We start from the raw sequence: 16,936 nt of genomic DNA on the forward strand, positions 1-16,936 counted from the left end.
ATTTGAAAGATGTGAGATCTTGGCAGGCAAAAAGGTTTCGGGGGAGGAGAGTGGGATACTCCATCTGGGGCACAAAAGATAAGTGCAGAAAAGACAACTGCAAGAAAAAGAGGGAGAAAATAAGGGAGAAATAGCATAGGGAATGTGACGAGTGAAAGCAAAGCTGAGGATCACCTTGAGATTCTGTAAGATCTCACTGTAAGATCTCATTGTAATTCTGTAAGAGTTAATATGAAGGGCTTTAACAGATGAGGTGTCCTCCCTTAGCTCCTCCATCATCCTGTTTGCTGTCAGATTGTATTTGTCCTGCCTGATCCCTCTGCTCTCCCTCTTCTCATTCAAGTTATGCTCCAGTTCTCCTGGTGTTAATGTTGTCTTCCATCTATTCCCCTACTGAAAAGTGAGATTTAAATAACTCCTTATTAGGAAAAGTCCACTTTAAAATAAAGTAGCAAAAAAAGACTCTGAAAATTTGGGAATAATAGTTCCCTGTGAACTTAGTGGGAGGCCCTCAGGACTGAAGTATAACCTTTGCTATTCTGAGAGAAAAACAGTGGCTTGATGAATATACTGTTCTGGAAACAAAAGCTAAAGATCTGGAAGCACAACATAAACTGACTCAGTTAAATAAAATGCTGCATAGTCTTGTAGGAAGGACATAAATCACTTGTTGCATGAAAAATTGGACAGGCATAAAGATCCAATAAACAGAACTGAGTATCGGGTGGTTTGACTGTTGAAATTCCAACGCGTGAAACAGTCCTCAAAGGGTAGCAACAAAGATGATTCATACACAGTGTAATAAATTGTCCATGCAAGAGGAAGAGACCACAGCTGCTTTTACACATTACTAGCAGGCATTGCAGAGAGGTTTGGGAGAAGTGTTAACCAAAACACAATGAGGTTGTCCTCGATGGGAGCTAACTCTTTGAAGAAAAAATTTAGTACTGAGAGTTATTTAGAAGCAAGCAAGCTGGAAGAGACAGCAGCAAGGAGAGGCTTTATTCTTTTAGTTTATATCCTCATATGGCTTATAGTTCAATGTGGAGTATAAGATTATGACTAAATAATAGCTTGACAATTACAAATGTTCGATATACCCCAATCCAAGATGGCTCTGGAAATAAAGAGCAATTTGAGAAACTCTGACAAACATTTCAAGTTATTAAACAAACCACTGCAACTGGGCACCATCCTCTCACTGTCAGCACAGAAAAATCCCTTAGCCACCCGTACCTCTTTCATGGACTATTAAGAAGCTTTGATAATGTGACATGATCCATACAACACAAATCCAGCTGTGGGAAACAGAATAATGTCTTTGTATCATCATACCTTCCCAAATGGTGCAAGCTGTCCAGGCCTTACCTATGGGCTGCTTGCAGGTTGGTGACTCCAGTAATATGGATTCTACATTCGTTCTGAATAAAGCTCCTTGTTACATGTAGTGACCATGCTTAGACTGAGGAGAACACTGTGTGATGATAGCAGGAATGACACTGGCAAAATTTGAGCAAGACGAGACATTTATTGCCCTTGGAAGAGAAGAATGTCTGACAGGCAAAAAAAGTGAACCACAGTTAACTATATTCAGGAATCAAGAAAGACCGTATGAGTGTGAAGGAACAAATGTGTCATGTGAACATTGTATTTGGACTATAAATTTGTCCCATGCATGTCCCATCAACACATATTTTAGAACTCTTATTATGGACAAACAGCATGTATTGCTAAGCACAGTGCCTACTAGAGAGCTGACTCTTACATAAAGAATCTTTGACACTGCTCATACGCTGTGTCGATGGCAATCTTTAAAAAAACCTAAGATTCTGTGGCCTTCTCCATATCCAGAAATCCTGAAGGAAAAGAATCCATGCCAGTTATCTTCTATAAACCCTCACTGCCAATGAACAGAGCACTTATTTTCAGCACCATGCATGGGCTTGCATACATCACATTGGTCAAGTTCACACCACAGGGAAAATGCCAAGCATACATTTGGACGATGAATGAACACAAGAAAATCATAATCTGTCTACAGATATTTATCCAGCAGAGCAGAATGATGAATATATACTGTAAACACTTATTCAATATTAATATACTAATTATTATTCAATATTCTTAACCTATTGTTTTCTCCTAGTGGGGAATTTCCAGGGAAAATGTGTCTTCTATTTCTTCAATGTGTACCAAGTCAAAATTCTCTAAAATAAAACAAATGTAAGTTTTTAATGTCCTGAGCAATAAAGAGGTTCTGGTTTTGAATATGGAAGGCTTTGGGCATAGGTTATCCATAGCTAGCAGAAAGAATCCGCAGTCAGCTCCACACATCCACCTGCCATGAGGGAGATTCATTCTGAAGGAGGAAGAGATACAAGCACTTGCCATCAATGCTGTTGTGTCTGTGGGGGTCTGAAAGCAAAACAACATGATTAGAAAGAGGTGACATCTTTTACAAGACCAAGCTAAACAGCAGAACAACACAGATGCTCTTGTGCACAAAGTGCCTTCTGCATGCCTGGCTGCCTATTCTCAAGCTTGAGGGAGAGCAATCACAAAGTAACAGTAAGGAGGCAGAAGGGAAGAGCACTCCCAGCTCCCATACCCAAATTCCACCTCAGCAAAAAAACCCCACATACAGCCTCTTTGTTAGTCTCCCCTTATAGTATCTAATGTGCAATGGGAAAAGCAGTAAGGTTTCTACTACTTCAGCCTCCTTCTCTTGATGTGCACACTCCCCTGTGCTCCATGGCTACCTGTTAACACAGAGGTGTAAAAGAGGTGTTTAATATGAAATTAGCTTTCCATATCGTAATAAATAATTCCCATATGATTGAGAAATACAGTTGTGGAGTTATTTACATGGACAATTAGCTGTGGTATTATAGAAATGGGTAAAAAAATCCAGTACTTTTTATAGAGCTAAAGAAACTTCACAGTCTAATAAACAGCATGTTTCATATCCTGTATTTTCCTGATTTGTTGATGGAAAAGTTGGGTTTCATTATGTTTCTCTCTAGACAACAGTAAACAAACAGAAGCAAACAATTGATGCCATTAACACTAAGGAGAGGTTAATCTCGATGAGAAAGTATCCTAGGAACCTAAACCTTACACTCAACAAAGCAAGGTATGTATTTCATTCACAATATGTTTCCTCAGCCTGCACTGTGTCAACCATACTTCTGTTCAGAGAGGTCTTAATTATTTTTAACAAAAGGAAAAATGTCCATGCATTACAGTATTCACTGATACAAGACAGATAATGTCTGAAGATATGTTGCTACCTCAGGAATCACATACTATTGTTTTCTTTTCTGTATGTGATGTACTAGCCACCACTAAACAAGGGAGCCTTTGCAAAACCTTCAACATTTTATCTGTCACCTTTCCCTGCCTCCGTGAATATGTAGACTGAATAGTTAATCTCCACTGGCTTATTCACTGCTCGAAATTGGGCTGCTTAAGTATGTGGCTTTATGGATACTGGAAGACACTTTTTAAACTTTATTTAACCAAATGACTAATTTTTTATGAGACATATCTGTTGCACATATTTACTGCCTATTTGCTCCATTCTTATTTTTTTCTGTAAATACTTTGCTTACATAAAACTACATTTAAGTACTAATCTTGTGCAACTTTATACAAATATGAGCTTATATGTAAGTCATATTATCGAGTGTATTTACAGGAACAGAACATGGCAGAATTTTATTTGATAAAAGGAGACTATGAAAATAAAAAACTTTGACATACTGACATATAGGAAGAAAAATACATATGCCTTCTCCTTCACACCAAACATACCTGTCCAGATTAAGGTCATGGCAGTTTCACGGCGTCCTTCCATGCCTACTTCCTTATCACACAAGCAGCTGCCTGGGAGAGTGGGGTGAGTCAGTTTGATGGAGATTTTTGTGTAGTTTTATGTCACTATTGCAGTTGGAAAGAAGAGATTCAAAGCACACTGAGAGTTCCTTCATGTCATATGAAGATCTGTATGGGAGAAGCTGGCTGTGTATTAAAGTGATCAATTCCTAGCAGACTGAAACTTCCCATAACCACCCAATCTAGCAGAGACTGACGTAATTTTTTACTGTTAAATCAAGCACTCAGCACTGTGCATGCCAGCACTGACTGGACAGAGACCAGCCTGAACACTCTATAGCCTGTACAAAAATTTTAGTCTCATCCACAAAGAGACTTTTTAAACTGAAGACTTCTAGAGGGGCTGACAGTCACTAGCATTAATTTTGACAGCTTTGGATATCCATGTGATTCAGGTAAACATCTTCTGTGAGTATTTCTGTGCTCTGAATAGAAGAACCACTTATTCATCACGGTCTGGTGCTTTACTGCCTCATGGCCGCTTGCGTGACATTACTGCTTTAACTTCCATGTTTTGTCTGAAAGATGCATTTCGGTTCTTCAATGTTTAAACAAACCAAATTAACAACTTTAAAACTAATCTCTCTCTTGAATGCTGCATAGAATAAATTATTTTGAAGGTGTGACTTTTAATAATGCTATTCAACCAGGGAAATGTATAACAAATGTGAGGACAGAAAAAAGAACACACCAGTTGAGAGAATCCAGAAACAAGTTAAATATTTAAAACTAAAATTCTCATTGTATAAATAAGACATTACATGATTAAACAGAAAATATCTGTTTACTTTTTAGTCATTATGGTGTCTGTGAGAAAACTAGCTGCTCTAAAGTACTGATGCACAAATCAGTGAGTGTGAGTGGCAGCATATGTTTGCACATGGACTTCAACCATGTAGCAAAATCCATAGTGCCATGGTCAAATCTTGTCCATAACAATTAGGTGAAGGCAGAGGGACTCCAGTGAATAAGGTGGACAAGATTTTATCTCCCCAAACCTTTAGGGGCTTAAAAGGTACAGCCTGAAAGAAAAATCGGGAGCAAAGATATTAAATAAAGAATCTTTTCTGAGAAGGGAGAATATATATATATATATATATATATATATATATGTCCACAGAAAAGACATAGAATCATAGAATCAGAATATCTGGATTGGAAGGGACCTTAAAGATAGTCTGGTTCCAAACCTCCTGCCAGGGGCAGGGACAGCCTCCACTAGACCAGGTTGCCCAAAGCCCCATCCAACCTGGTCTTGAACACTTCCAGGGATGGGGCATCCACAACCTCCCTGAGCAACCTGTGCCAGTGCCTCACCACTCTAACAGTAAAGAATTTCTTTCCTTATATCTAATCTAAATCTATCTTATTTTAATTTAAAACTATTGCTCCTTGTCTTATTGCTACAGACCCCACTAAAAAGTCTGTCCTCATCTTTCTTATAAGCCCCCTTTAAGTATTGGAAGGCTGCAATAAGGTCTCCCCAGAGCCTCCTCTTCTCCAGGCTGAACAACCCCAATTCTCTCAGCCTGTCCTCACAGGAGAGGTGCTCCAGCCCTCTGATCAGCTTCATGGCCCTCCTCTGGACTCACTCCAACAGCTCCATGTCTCTCCTGTACTGGGGCCCCCAGAGCTGGACGCAGTACTCCAGGTGGGGTCTCACAAGAGCGGAGTAGAGGGGCAGGATCACCTCCCTCAACCTGCTGGTCACACTGCTTTTGATGCAGCCCAGGACACGGTTGGCTTTCTGGGCTGCAAGGGCACACTGCCGGCTCATGTTGAGCTTCTCATCAATCAATACCCCCAAGTCCTTCTCCTCGGGGCTGCTTTCCATCCATTCCTCACCCAGCCTATAGTCGTGCTTGGGATTGCGCCGACCCACGTGCAGGACCTTGCACTTGGCCTTGTTGAACTTCATGCGGTTCGCATGGGCCCACCTCTCCAGCCTGTCAAGGTCCCTCTGGATGGCATCCCTTCCCTCTGGCGTGTTGGCCACACCACACAGCTTGGTGTCATCGGCAAACTTGCTGAGGGTGCACAAGTCTATGCTAGCAGAAAAGTCAATAGGGATTTGATGCAGAAAAACACAGTGAATCTTTTGCAGAAAGGGAAAGAAAATATCTCATATTATGTAATAGGCTGGAAAAGTAAGGCATTTATCATATTTTAGCATTTGTAAGAATTAATGTTTGGTTACAACATGTGAAAGTGACAATGAGTTAAACATTCCCCCTCCCCATGACATTTTTCGGTCGTCTTCTAAAAAGCCCAGCTCCTAAGCTTTATAGTTCTTCCTTATATATTTCCTTAAGGAATACATATCCCAGGAGGCTAGATATATGAAGAATATATATGAAGAATTTAGAATTGAGGAGAAAAAATTGCATAGAACAAACTCAGCATAATGGCCAGATTCAAGGAATTCATATTTAAGATTAGGCTTAAAAGAAATGTGAGTACATAAGGCAGAAAAGCCACCATGTGGCCTTCAGACATCGGTAATATTTACGGTGATGCTCTGTAGTTAGCAAAGGAGAAGAAGCCATTTGAGAACCTAGGTAGCCAGGTTAGTGGAACTAATTTATTTAATTTAATTTATGTTTCAGCTTTTTATATTTTCTCCCTTGTCAATATTTAAGAAATAGCTACATAAAGAGCAGAGCCATACATAGATAACTTACTAATGGGTAGGATGCCATTCACCTCAATCTTTGATGTAGTTATTAATGTGGATCTCAAGAAGACTTTGAGCTATAGCTTATCTGTGAAATGTGATTATATTGCTATGACATTTGTGACAGATGAGTCTTGTTTTCTCTTCACTGTAAATACATTTTTCCTTTGCCATAATGCAATACAAACACTTCCTCAAAAAAAAAAAAATTATACCTATATATGAAGAAAAATCATCTGTCAAAAGACTACCTGCAGAAGGATTTATATAAAGAAAATGTTCCTAGCCTCAAGGAGGTGATGGCACAACATTACTTTAACTCGCCTCATCTGTCAGTGAAATAAGAAACACATGAATGAACAATGATACAGTTACTGCAGAACCAGGAAGGGTCCTAGGACTGAAATATTATTTATTTCATTATCTGCTTGGGAGAAAGTCACACTTTTTATGCCACACTCCCATATAAATTATGTGCAGAACTTCAGTACAATTGGGTTAAAACATTTTAAAAACCCACAATTTTTTTTTCTTTTTTTTTATTCACCCTTCATTGAAATTCCTCCTAGAACACACCAGTGAACTCCTAGGAGATTGACCAAGTAGCATAGAAGTTACCCTGCTCAGGGCCGCAGTCTAACTGGAAGGCATCCTGCTGTCCATGAACATTCCCAGGAGGTGCCCTGAGCTGTCAGCATCCAAGTGGGCATATTAAGAACCTTGGAATGTGTTTTGGCTGGGATAGAGTTAATTTTCTTCGCAGCAGCCAGTATGGGGCTATAGTTTGGATTTATGCTGAAAACAGAGTTGCTAGCACAGAGATGTTTTTGTTATTGCTGAGCAGTGCTTACACAGAGCCAAGGCCTTTGCTGCTTCTCACATCGCCCCACCAGTGAGTAGGCTGGGGGTGCACAAGGAGTTGGGAGGGGACACAGCCAGGACAGCTGACCCCAACTGACCAAAGGGATAGTCCATACCATATGACGTCATGGTCAGCATATAAAGCTGAGGGAAGAAGAAGGAAGGGGGACAAATTCAGAGTGATCTCGTTTGTCTTCCCAAGTCACCATTACACGTGATGGAGCCCTGCTGCCCTGGGGATGGCTGAACACCTGCCTGCCCACGGGAAGTGGGGAATGAATTCCTTGGTTTGCTTTATTTGTGCACATGGCTTTTGCTTTACCTATTAAACTGTCTTTATCTGAGCTCACGAGTTTTGTCATTTTTACTCTTCTGATTCTTCCCCCACCCCATCCCACTGTGCAGGAGTGAGCCAACGGTTGAGTGGGGCTTGGCTGCCAACTGGGGTTAAACCATGACAACATGAAATCTGCAAAACCTTGTATGCTAAGCACCGAGCTAACAATTACAAAATAGTCAAGAGTAATGGGGCAACTAAACATAGCACAGACTAGGATCCCGCTTCCTGCATTTGCAGGGAATAGCCCCTATAATCTCTAGGCTCTGAAGTCATTCTGGCGCTACGTCTCGCACAAGGAAGCTTCGTTGCAAGTGGAACAGGAGAAAAGGATAAAGTGGCATCTACAAGAGCAGGTTGCTGTAACTGCATTTCCTGGAGAGAGAAAAGATACTGGGAAAAAGTCTGGTACCAGAAATTTGAAACTGGAGTCCTGCACAACAAAATCTATTCGCCACCAGGACCCCAGGACAGAAAAAGGGGAGCAGTGGCCTGACTGTTTACGCAGTGTTAGTCATGCTGTGCAACTCTTACATGCTTAAAGCTGCTGGGGTTTAAGCCTGAATCTGAGTTTGTTACTCTCAGTGTAATTTAGACATATACTGGGTGACCTGGCTTTTGGCAATTGTAACAATCAAGTCTTTAGCAGGTCTATGCATGCCCTAGTAGACATTTGGTTAGCAGGGTAACTTTGCTAGCGGAAAGATGTTTTCATAAAATCTTCAGATAAATGCAGGCAAGGCAGCAAGAAAGGGAAAATCTGTATTCTGTAATTCTGAATACACGGAATGAAAATGGAAGTTAAATGCCTCTTTGTTTGTGGTTTCAGCTACTGCTCCTTGCTTTGTATCTCTCAGCTAGGTGCAGCTGACAAGGGAGAAGTATCCACTAATTCCTTGACCATCCAGCAGAGAGGTCTCAACTAAGTCACTTTGGATGGCCATGCATTTGTTTGTATACTAACCCTAGAAAGAAAAGTCAAACTAAAGGAGCAGTTTAAAGCAGCAGAGCCTCCTGCAGCTTTGCAGGGATGTAACCAAAGTTCACTACATGTGCTGAGATGGTACTAACACTTGAAATGTAGCATGTGCAATTCTGCTATGTATCTCTGGCACTTCATAAAACAACAGGGAAAAATAATCCTACATAAGTAATAAAATATTGTTAGCAATGAATACGGTGAAGAAAATTATGCTGATGATGCTGGGTTTTGTATTCATACTTCCCTGGAGTTATCTTTCCTTGTTTCTTGCTGTGAGATCCCCATAGCATTTTAGTGTGCGTGTGACTTTTAGCAGACAGAAAGAGCTTACTCCACGTTGCACAGTGGTAGCCAGAGTTAAGGTGATATTTGCCTTTTCTAGTGGAATGCTAGAGGCCATCTAAAGGGAGTATTGTTTACCACTGTACATTTATTTGTTGTAGTTAACTGAAAAACAAAGTGGAGATTGGATATATCACTGCTGTACACAGAACCTGGCTGCCCCTCTGCCTTACACTGCGTTGGAAATAAGATCCTTCCTGCACATCAGTCTTGTTTTGTGTTAGGGAACTGAAAGGTATAGTCTGAGGTATTCAGCTTTTGAAGCTATGTCATACTTACCTACGTGGGCAGCTTGTGTGAGGCAGGACCATGTCTCCCTCCACCCTATTCTATTACAGCATATAAAAGCTGTAGCTTTCTCTTTAATCATCTCTTTGCATGTGATCTCTCATTATTGTGGTGTTTGGGTCATTACCAATGCTCCATGATACGGAGTACTGCTGGATTCTTTGCATATCTGTTCCCTACCTGCACTGAGGGAATAACAATTTACAGTTTGTCCAAACATCTTTGCTTTGCAAAACAGTTTCCCAAATTATTCTGGATAAGGCTTTTCTATCTGAATATTGCCACATATCTATGCACTTATCGAGCAAAACATAAAGTCATTGCTCAGTTACTTTAAAAAAGACATGTAAGACAGAGGGTATTAATTTTTCTTCCCAAATAGAGGCTCCTGAAATGAAAACTCACTTTGATGAGTTTGCAGTTTGCCTTTTCTATGTACTTACAAATGAAGATGGCTTTTTGAACAAGTGTTAAATATTGTCTTGTTTGAAATGAGAGAATAGATGGACTATTTTGAACTGCAAAATACCTATGGGTCACACTATATGATTCAGCAATGCTGCTTTTAGAAACAGAATCCAACAGACATTCCCAAGCAGTTTTACTACCGGTTATTATGTCTGAAAAACACAAATGTTGGATTTTTTTTCACTTAATTTTCCCATGCACTATTTTAGACAGCCTATTAAATTCTTTGTTCCTTTTAGATAGTCACAGCACAGAAAAGCTTGTACTATTGGCATTAGTCCAAACATTGCATAAGTAAACTTCTGGCTTTCCCATGAATTCCCAGTTTATCTGAAACTCTACTAGCAGCCTTAGTTCTGTCAACTTTTACAGGATCAAATAGTAAGGATTTATCCTTTCCTGAGGCAGTTGCTGACATGGATGCAGAGCAATATCTTATGTTGTTGTGACCTCTGCTGGAGAAAAGACCAAGGCACAATTAAATTATTTTTTTAATTTTTTTTTTTTTTTGGGGGGGGGAACTGGCAAAGGAAAGAAAAAAGGCGCTTTTTCCTTCACTATAAGCTTTAAAACCATTGCTTATTATGCATTCAGGTAATAGATTAATTCATATCTGATGGCACATATCGGTGTGAAACTAATGGTTAAGTATTCACACACTTAGATATTCTCTTTACTAGTGGCACTCAAAGATTCTAGTCAGATTTGGGGCAGCTCTGCAGTAGAAGCATCCCAAACAGATAAAAAGGCTAGTCTACCCCAAAAAGTTTACATATAGCTTAGAACATGATGCAGTCAGTAAGTCTGACAAAGAAAAATTAGCTGAAAACGTAGTGACCAGGCAGATGAAGGCAATAATTCTTTTTTTTTTTTTCATGAGCTAACTTTAACTTAAATTCAGCAGTTATTAAAGTGAGTATACAAGGCATCTTTCTGCAGTCAGTGAACTATTTATTAAATTCATACTTAAATGCTGGATTATGATCTCTGTATCTATAGTTTGCAGTGATAGAATGGAGTAGAAGCTAAACTACAAGCGAGGTCCACAGTTACCAAGGAGAAAAGGCAAAGAGCAGAATTTCAGGAGAGGGTTGAAGGTTGAGAGAAAGACAAGGAAGAACTCAGGGACACGATTTCATTAAGTTCAGATACTGGTAAGAAAAATGTGACATATTTGTCTCTTCAGTTAAAGCTGATGAACTAGTGAGATAAACTATCTCCTAGCTCAAACACTCCGGAATATAAAAATACAAAAGGGATTTTACTAACCAAATTTAATTTGGCTTAGGGGGACCGTCTAACAAAGAAACAAGCTAAAGGTGGTATTCAAAGAGTTAATGAGTGCCTTTTAGAAAACGTTAGAGTCATGTCAATGATATCATATAATCTCCAAAAGTAAATCTATCCAGCCTGGGCTTGCTCAGTTAAAGGCCTAAACAACCCTACATACAACCAATGTCTTTTTTTCTCTAATGGTATTCTGCAAAATTGCAGCATGGAAGTGAGTATGGGAAGTTAAGGCAGTGAGGTAAGCATACGTTAAGTAAGTAAATACAATTTTAGCCTCTGACTCAATTAAATTCTGCTGTGAACTGTAAAATGAAACAGCAGATAAAGAGCAAGAACAAGATTACAGGGGCTTCACTCCACTGTTCATCAAAACAGGAATGAAATGCTGTATTCTCCCATGTGGGAATGACTTGGAGAAGATTGCAGGCAAAGAAATCACTATCTAGATGTGGGGGAAAAAAGAAAAATGTAATTGGAATCGTCAGGGTTTCATCATTAAAATGCAGTCCAAAAGAAATTTTCATTGTTGACTAAATCATGCACATTGTATACAAAAGAAAGCAGAAAAAAAAAAGAGAGAGAGACCTATATGAAATTATGTAAACAAGACATCGAGCTCTGAGAGCTGATCCCATGTGTAAAAGAAGGAGGACTTCTGATGTCAGAAAAAGACTCCTTGGCAGGGCTGCTCTCTTGTTAAAGGCAGGAAACCTCCCCTCCTGCCTCAGCAGCCAGGGCATGACCATCCCAGCACAGTAATATGTGTAATAGGTGTAACATGCATAGCCTAACACACAGGGGCTGCCAGCCTCGCGTTTCACAGAGAGCAGCCAGATACGCAGCGTGAGCGGAGAGGAAACATGGATGTGCCTTCCCTGTCCCAGGTGTGGGGCTGAGCCACGGCACAAGGGAGTAGCAGCTGCAGGGCTGCGAAAGGGCAGGAAGCCTCTCGCCATGGTGCAAGTAGGCACTGCTGCAGTCTCAGAAAAAACAGATCCCACCTCTGCTGGGTGGGGGCTTTCCCACAGTGCGTGGCCAGGTCACCTTGTCACTGGGGCCGTGGGTCTACAGCCAGGGCTGTCGCTAGAGCTGCACCACCACATCGCTGCACAGAGAAGAAAAGGCAAATTACTTCCCTGTTCTCGTTAGTACCTGTCTGCTCTTCATTGTGCCTGCTGCACCCTTCCACTAAATTATCATTAAAAGCCTGCTACAAAGTGAAACCAAACCAGAGACCAAGCAAAGGCCAGAGGCAGCTCTGTGCTGACAGTGATGCATTTGTATTTTCACTGAAGAAATCTGCCAGGACACAGCCCAGCAATAAACAAAAGTTCTTTGTGGCTTCCTTGTGGCTTAGGTTTTTTTAATTTAACTCATAATTCTTCCACAGACTGGTGTACAAAGCAGGACAGAGAGAGATTTCCTATCTGGATGCTCAGTTTGCTGAATTGGATCAGGCTCCCTCTCTGATTTAAAGCAATATTTAGAAGATGGGGGCCACAAAGATGATCGGGATTCCCAGTGCCACCAGCACCCTGATGTGGAGGGGATGACTGGGGTAGAGTGTAGCTGCCTTTACAACCTGCCTTAATCACAGGTGATTCGGAAAAACCCTAGGAAACAATACTGAAGCAGGAGAGGAAATCAGATGGTAACACTTAATGTGCTTTGTGTGCTTTATTATAGCTGATGTCGCATTTTCTAAATTGTCACAGAAGCTAGAATACAGACTGTTTATATGTAGGTAGGTAGATAGGGAGGGAAGGAGATAGTTACATTTATTCCTAGTCTTGCCTGGTGATGAAAATAACCTCAAATTATACAGGCAGACAGTGGACACTGTTTCTCTGAAAACTGCTATTTATAGTCATTTACCACCATGCCCCAAAGTATCTCACTTCCAATGCATGTTACGTCACTTTCCTCTGTGTGTGGGCATGACAGAATATTTGCTTTCCGGCGTGCAGCAAAGTTCATTTGAGGAGAGGAAATGCCAAGTGCCAAGGAGCTTATTTTAGTTTAGCAGACAAAATTAGTGAGAGCACAGCCTGCAATTTGAGAATACCCATCTGCATGATGCTAATCCAGCACATGAAGGCAGCATTGGCACAGACAGAGCTGTCAGCCTGCTTTTGCATGCTAGGTAGGACTGAGTGTGATCTTGACAAAAAGAAACTGCTTCTTAAAAAAATTTTTAATGGAAGAGAAGGAAGAGAGAAAGAAAACGTAAAGGTTTTGAAATATCACATCTACGATCAGTCAGCAAGAAAGTAATCTCATGTTGATTACAATGAAATTGTGCTTCATACTGTCACACTACAGGGATAGAATTGTTACTCTCTATAAGTTATGTATTAGATTGATATCATCTTACCAGTGGATATTGGTGTTTTGCTGAAGATTTGGCCTTCACACTTTGAGAACCTCTGAAAGTATTTTACGAGATTTTTTTTCCCCTACAATTATTATATAAAACTTTTTTCTCTTTCTTCTATTCATTTTTCCAGGCCTTAAAAAAAGGTTTTATCTAGTGGAAAAACTAAGACTCATCCCTTACCAGAGATCCATACTAATGGTTTTAATGGGCTGTTAGCCATTTGACTCTATTTTGGTTAGCTCATTGCATAAAAGTAGCTTTCAGTTGTGGAATCAATCACTTGGGACAAGCACAGGTACAATTCTGTAGTCAGTTCAAAGTTTTAAATTAATAGCTTGATTGCCAATAATTTTGTCTACGAATTATGCAATTTATATATTTCAAGTATAATTGTTTTGTGTTTTGAGATAATAGGTTGTAACTATTATTGACTACAGATTACATATTGGGAATTTTTTTCTCATCTAATTCCAAGAAAGAGAGGGGAAAAAATGTTCTGGTTCTATTTTTTCAGAAGTTCTTCACAATGAATTAAAAGTTTGAAATATTAAAAGCTCTCCCCACAGCCATGGAGAGCTGGTGAGTACACTAACAAAAGAATCAAATAGGAAGTGATAAACATAATTTACTGCAAACCTCACTAGTGTATGATAGCAATGAGCACATGATAAGAATAGATTTAAGCAGAAATTTGGAAATTCTCTTTCTATTGCAATTTCAAAATTAAATAACCAATATTTTTTTCAAAATGTACATAATGTCACAATGTGACATTAACTGCACAGAGTAGTATGTAAAAATACACTAGACATCTTCCAACAAAAAGTCAAGGACAAAAAACACCCCCCTCAGATAAAGTATGTAATACTCTTTTTTTTTCTTTTTTTTTTTTTGTTATTTTGTTAACACTTCAGCAGATGTGGTTCACAGCTTTCTATGACTATGCATTGCAGATGAGATGTTATGTCTCAAAGGAAAGAAAAAAATTCTGATGTGGAATTTCTTTAGACCTTCACGCTAAGCAGGACAAAAGAATCAGCCCTTGAAGTGCAGGTCAGTATACTCAGGTGCTCCCAGTCATGCAGGGAGCTGATATTTATTCTGACTTTGCATTATTATTAATGCCAAACATCTTTCAGCTCTTTACACTAACCTCAAAATCTTCTAATAGTGTAAACACAAGCAAATACTCCACTGAGAATCTTTATACCCAAATAAGATACTGGTAGTACATTTGGCTCCTAACTTTAGCAACATTTCTATTTGCAACCTGTCAATAAGATCTGTAATTTATGACACAGTTTCCTCCCACAGCATGTAGGCAATAAGACAAAACCTTACTGCCATAAAAATATCTTGGTTCTGTGGCTTTTGTTAATAGACACCTGTGAATTCCCTGGATAACCTTGCTGTTTAGGGAAATGGCTACCTGTCACAAACAGCATCTACATAAGAGCTGTACATAGGACTTGGTGGCTGGATGTGGTGGAGCACGGCCATGGAGAGACAGCTTCTTCCTCGTGGTACTGAGTGAAAGAAGCTAAACTAAGAGAGGACAGGAAAGAGGGGAGCGAGGCTGTGACTTGTTTCCTTTGCTGAGACCAAAGGAGAACAGCTGGCTGGGATCAAGATGCGGCAGCCCTCGTTCAGAGCCCCTGCTCCCTTCCCAAGCAGTGACTGCAGCAGCCAAAGCCCTGCGGTTTCACACAGTCCAGTTTCACCCAGGGTAATATTTCTGTGAATATCTGACAAGCAGCCACGCTGGCATTTGAATCTCACAAACCATTACTATGACATCCTAGTGACTCTGACCTGGTCTCCTTTCCCTTCTGCACAGCCTTAGCGTCACTGCCTGAATCAACCATGTGAGACAGAGCTCATCTGCACACACCTGTGGCCCAAGGAGCTGGGTCTCCCATCCCAGCGCTGCAAGGCAGCATCACTGAGCTGTCAGAGGAAGCTCTCTGAGTCCCCAGCCGTGGCTTGCAAAGCCATCTGCACGATGTCCCTCTGGAAGAGGCCTGCTGCTGCAATCATGCTCTCTTGAGCTAGCAGGTTGAGCCACAGCCGGGCTGCCAGGGAGTTGCACCCTTCTGCTTTGCCTTTTCCCCTGACACAATGCCCTTGAAACACTTTTATTTCCACCCATCAGGCAGAGCAATAAAAAGCGACAAAGTTTCTCCCAGTGGCAGCTGGTGCACCAAAAGGGCGTAGCAGCAGCTGTCCATGGACTACCACAGCCTCCCTGTGCCAGGGGAACGAGAACTGCGTCCTTTCCCTCACACTGACAGAACAGGCAGTGGGCGCTTACGTGTTTTGTCTCTCCAGACTACGCTATAGTGAGGTCCCACATCCGGAATGTAACCACAGACCTCGATGGTGAGCGCTGCTTCCCAATTACCAGGTGATAACTAGGCTCATGAGTGCATTAGAGGTACCAGCTGATCTGAAACAGATGGAGAAAACAGACAATGCACAGGAAAGTATGCATTCTGTTATCCACCTGACTTTACTAACCTGAAGCACAGCTACCACTGAGTGTGCTTATAACCGGCTAGGTAACAGTAGTTATACAATGCAATCACACACAACCATTTTTCTAGTCCAGTCTTTATAGTGAAACAGAGTTTGCCACATCTCTACAGAGCCTTCTGTCATGACCCCCAGGTTATTCCTCAGTTTAAAGAAATACTGTTTTTCATACATTTTTTTTGTAACCACTGGGCATGGGTGCTCTTCAGATTATAATGACCTTTTCTACAGGAGGTAAGGGAATATTTTTTGTGTCACCATATCATTTTTGTTGTGGTGGGGTTTTGGAGGGTTTTTTTGGTCCATTCAGTGATTTCAAGGAATTAAAACAGAGTGGTTATGTGGCATGGACAGCATAAAGTTCATAGTGAATTCATATAGCCTCATTTTTCAACAAGGACAAACAGAGCAGATGTTAACTGCTTTTGAAGTTTATCAGTCTGTTTTTTCACAGAGGACTAGAAAGAGAAGCAAAGGATTCAGCACAGATAAAAACTGCATCTAATTTTCGAGTGATCATTTTGTGGGGTTTTTTAAACAATGTACGGCAATAAAATGATTCCTTGGATTTAAACCTCTATCAGCTTTACAACAGCTCTAAATTTCCACAGATCTCCATGGATGTTACTATCTCATGTATTAAACATGTTATTTTAGGTCCTGGCTACCACAAATCTAGTGTTGAAAAGGGTGTGTTGTAAAAAGTTCTGTCTCTCATTTGCTGTGAATTCAGTCAAGTCTGGACTTTATTTTCATCGTTTTGCTTCCTGTTCATCTGAGAGCATTGCAGTGTCCCAGGGTAGGACTTTGTCATTGAGTAAAATTATTTAATTCAATAGCAGAAAAAAAGATGAATAGGAGAAGGGAGATGCATTCAGTAACCATAATTTT

This window comes from Grus americana, chromosome Z (genome assembly GCF_028858705.1).
Source record: "Grus americana isolate bGruAme1 chromosome Z, bGruAme1.mat, whole genome shotgun sequence".
NCBI classification, from domain to species: Eukaryota; Metazoa; Chordata; class Aves; order Gruiformes; family Gruidae; genus Grus; species Grus americana.